Here is a 4,384-nt window from a genome sequence, read left to right as displayed (position 1 = left end):
TATAATATATTGACTAACACTCAATAGTTTACCTAATTAAAAAAAATGTGTTTGTGATTGTGTATGTTATGCAACCACATGAATGTGTTTGGACATATGTTTTTGACTGTTATCCTTACAAAAAAATTGCAATTTTTCTTTGTTCTTGAATTTCTGTTTTAGCACAAGATTATTGATAATATCTGTTTCAGAATTGATCTGTGGTTTTCAAGGTATGTTCCCTGAACCAGGCATCAGGATCATCTAGAAAGTTGTTAGAACATTATCAAGCCTCACCCCAGACTTAGTAATTCAAAATTTCTGGGAGTGGGTCCCAGCAATGTATGTTTCCACAAAACTCCAGGTTATTTTGACACACGCAAAAGTTTGAGAACCACTGGTAGGAGTCACTGAATTGGCCACACAGATATCTGGCAACATTCTGTTACCACAATTTAAAAGGAGAATTGTAATTTTAGGGGAATAGTAGACTTTTGTCTATTGAATATTTAAGTCTTTTATGTGACAATATTATAAATAAAAATATGATGACATCCTCAGAAAATGCTAGTCATATTATCTCAACTATATGTTTCTGAAAATCAGTTTTTTTCTTTCTTTTATTGCAGCTAGAATTATCAGGAGATAGTTCTTTTAAAAAATATGTAGACTCCTTTAGTCAATAATACGTAATGACATACCATCTATACAATAACGCAACATGTCACATACACAATACAAACTCACACCTATGTACAAGCATGGGACTTCTTATTTAGGCTATTTGATGGCAGACATTGCCTCTAGCTAGTAATTTCTGAAATATTTATTTGTAGCAAACTTTATTTTGCTACAATAAAAAATTTAAAAGTATTGTATAAGCTACTTTTCAAGGACAAACTTATATAAACTCATTAATATAGCATGATTTATTTTGTGAGGATCCTTGCATGTGATATGAATTCTAGTTCATTTCTATTCTACAAACATTGCTAATAAGGGATTTAGAACAAGGAGATCAGAATAACTGTAAATGTTGAGAAAAGTGGTTCAGACACTCAAGAATACTAACAGCTACTAAATATCTTCAGACTTAAAAACAAACCTACATTTAAGAGCTTCTAATAAGAATATAATTTTAAAGTCTTGGCATTTTCCTGAACGAATACTGATTAAAATAAAACACATCAGAATCTGCTTAAGTACAGTGCAACTACTTTAGATAACCAACAGTGACTTATTTTTAACCAATTTTAAAACTATTTTATATGTTTTTTGCAATTTTCATCATGCCACTGGCAAGTTATATGATGAAGCCAAACCTCAGCAGCTTCTTGGGCTAAAATCAATAAACCAAGGATCGTTTGTGACTTTCTCCAGGTTTTAAAAATCTCTTATGCAGGATTATCAGCCTCAAGTCTAGACATCTCTAAAGGACTTATTTTCTTAAAATGTCTGCCCACAGACCTAAAGGTAGAAAAAGACCTTGTGTAAATAAGAGCTGTTGGAGTTAAACCAATAAAGTCTAAGGTTGCAGTAAGCATGATGATAACCTTGTTCATGTTTTGCAAGATTATTTACCTTTCTCTCATGGAATTATTTCATAGGCAAGGACATAAAGGTTCAGTTTGCTGGTGATAAGTAGGTCACCAAGAATTTAATGAAACCAAAAGCTGAGAATTGAGGAAAGGGGAAGCTGTGTGCTGAGTTTACAGTGCAAGAAGCTGTGATTTTGCCCAAGTTTTAATATTTCCAATTTGAAACCAAATAATAGAAAATTTGATATTTACAAATGTTACCCATGTTTCACTGTGTTATTGAAATGGCTCAGTTATTTTACTGAGTGGATCACTTCAATCCAGTTAAAGAACACTCTTCTACAGTTTTACTGCTTTAGATTATTTATCATCAGGATTTCTCAGAGCTTCATCTCTACCTAGAATGTTTCTGGGTTTGCATTTCTATGAATCATAATTCACACATATTTATAATTCATAAAACCTGCCAGGAAGTGTTCTGTCAAGTAAACATTTTCTGAATTTTGTTATGCATATAAAGGATAGACTCATAATATGAGTAGAAAACAAAATTATTATCTCCAGAAGATACCTACAGACACATTTTAATTCATTTGAAGGAAACTTGCTGTTATAGTAGAGCTAGAACAAATGGTTCAAACAAAATTACCTACTTGCTTAGGTACAGCGCAGTAACTATTTCAGGTGACTAGGAGAACTTCAAGCAAGTTTTTGTTCTGGAAAACTCAAATGGCCAGAGAATACAGTCATATATCCCATGTTGACATTTCAATTGAAAATGGACAGCATGTATGACAGTGGTCCCATAAGATTCAAATACCATATTTATATGTCCCTTTTCTATGTTTAGATATGTTACATAAATACTTGCAATTGTGTTACAATAGCCTGCCATATTTAGTACAGTAACATGTTCTACAAATTTGAAGCCTAGGGACAATAGGCTCTATTATATAGCCTAGATGTGTAGTAGGTTATGCCATCTAGGTTTGCATAAGTATACTCTGATATTTGCACAGTGATGAAATCGCCTAAGGATGCATTTCTCAGAAAGTATCCCCATCATTAAGCAATGCATGATTGTACAGTTTTGCTAATTAGAATGGTCCAATAAGTCAAATTGGCCTAAAAACCATTAGTAAGAATATGAAGTGATGCTGCTTTCCAGAGTATTTCTTACTAACATTATAGGATTTTTAATATATTTCAGGATGACACATAGCTAGAGCAAGTAAGAATTGTGAGAGGGGGAGGAACAAGATATGGTAACATCTTCAAAAATGAAAATATTTTATGTAATTTCTTTCCAGAGTCCCTAATGTATTAGGGAATAACCTTAAGTGAGCTGATTAAGCTCATTAAAAATGTTACCAGCAATGAATGACAGATTTAAAGGGTTTGCATTAATTCCTAGTTTTTTGATGTTACAAGTTGTCCTCATATTTGCGTACCATATTTTCTTTTTCTTGTCTTAGAACACTATCAAGTCCAAGAACATTTTCCTCAACACAAAAGGAAACTCCATATCCTCTAACCAGTCATTCTCCATTTCTCCCTCTCACTAGCTCCTGGAAATCACTGATTTGTTTTTGGTCTCTATTGATCAACCTATTCCAGTTATTTCATATAAATGGAGCAATATAATATGTGATCATTTTTGTCTGGCTACTTTCATGTAGCATGTTTTCAAGCTTCATTCATGTAGTAGTATGTATGAGTATTTTATCCCTCTTTATTGCCCAATTCCATTTTATTTTTCAATTTATCTGTTGATTCACACTTGGGATGCTTTCCACTTTCGGCTATTGGGAATAGCGCAGCCATGAACACAGGTAAAAATTTTTGTTTGAGTACTTATTTACAATTCTTTTCGTACGGTTATATAGTAATTCTGTATTTGGTATTTGAAACTGTCAAACTATTTTCTACATTGGCTGTCCCATTTTACATTCCCACAAGCAATGTACAAGTCTTCCAATATCTCCATAATTTTAGTTAACATTTTAAAATTTTGGTTTAGTTTGTTATTTGGTTATATCGTTGTTACTCACTTATGTATTTCAGAGACAGGGTCTCTCTCTCTTATCCAGGCCGGGGTGCAGTGACACAATCATAGCTAACTGCTGCCTTGAATTTCTGGTCTCAAGCAATCCACCAGCTTCAGACTCCCCAGTAGCTAAGACTACGGGCATGCACCCCACCATGCCCAGCTAACTGTTTAATTTTTAGTAGAGCCAGGTTCTCTCTATGTTGTCCAGGCTGGTTTCAAAATCCCAACCTCAAGTGATCCTCTCACTTTGGTCTCCCAAAGTTTTGAGATTACAGGTATGAGCCACTGCACCTGGCCTATTTTCTTTTATTATAGTCATCTGTACGAGTGTGAACTGATATCCCATTGTGGTGTTGATTTGTAGTTCTCTGACTAATAATATTGAGCATCTTTTCGAGTACTTGTTTTCAACTTTTAAATATTCTTTGGAGAAAGGTTTATTCAGATTCTTTGTTCATTTTAAATTCTGATTGCTTTTGTTGTTCTTGAGTTTAAGAGTTCTGCTTATACTGTGAGTTCTAATCCCTTATCAGATAAATAATTTGCAAATACATTCTTCCATCCTGTAGGTTGTTGTTTCACTGTTTATAGTGTTCTTGGATGCACTAGAAAGTATAATTTTCTTAAAGCTCAACATATCTCTTTTTTTTCTCACTTGTGTTTTTGATGTCATTTACAGAAACCATTGTCAAGTCCTATTTATGAAGATTCACCCATGTCTGCTTCTAAAAATTGGAGGATTTTAGCTCTTATATTTGCCCCTTATATTAATTGTGGTTGCTTTTTGTATGTGAATTGAAGTAAGTCTAACTTCGTT

Source organism: Trachypithecus francoisi, unplaced genomic scaffold (assembly GCF_009764315.1).
Source record: "Trachypithecus francoisi isolate TF-2019V2 unplaced genomic scaffold, Tfra_2.0 Lachesis_group9, whole genome shotgun sequence".
Lineage (NCBI taxonomy): Eukaryota > Metazoa > Chordata > Mammalia > Primates > Cercopithecidae > Trachypithecus > Trachypithecus francoisi.
Note: the sequence above shows the minus strand (reverse complement) of the source record.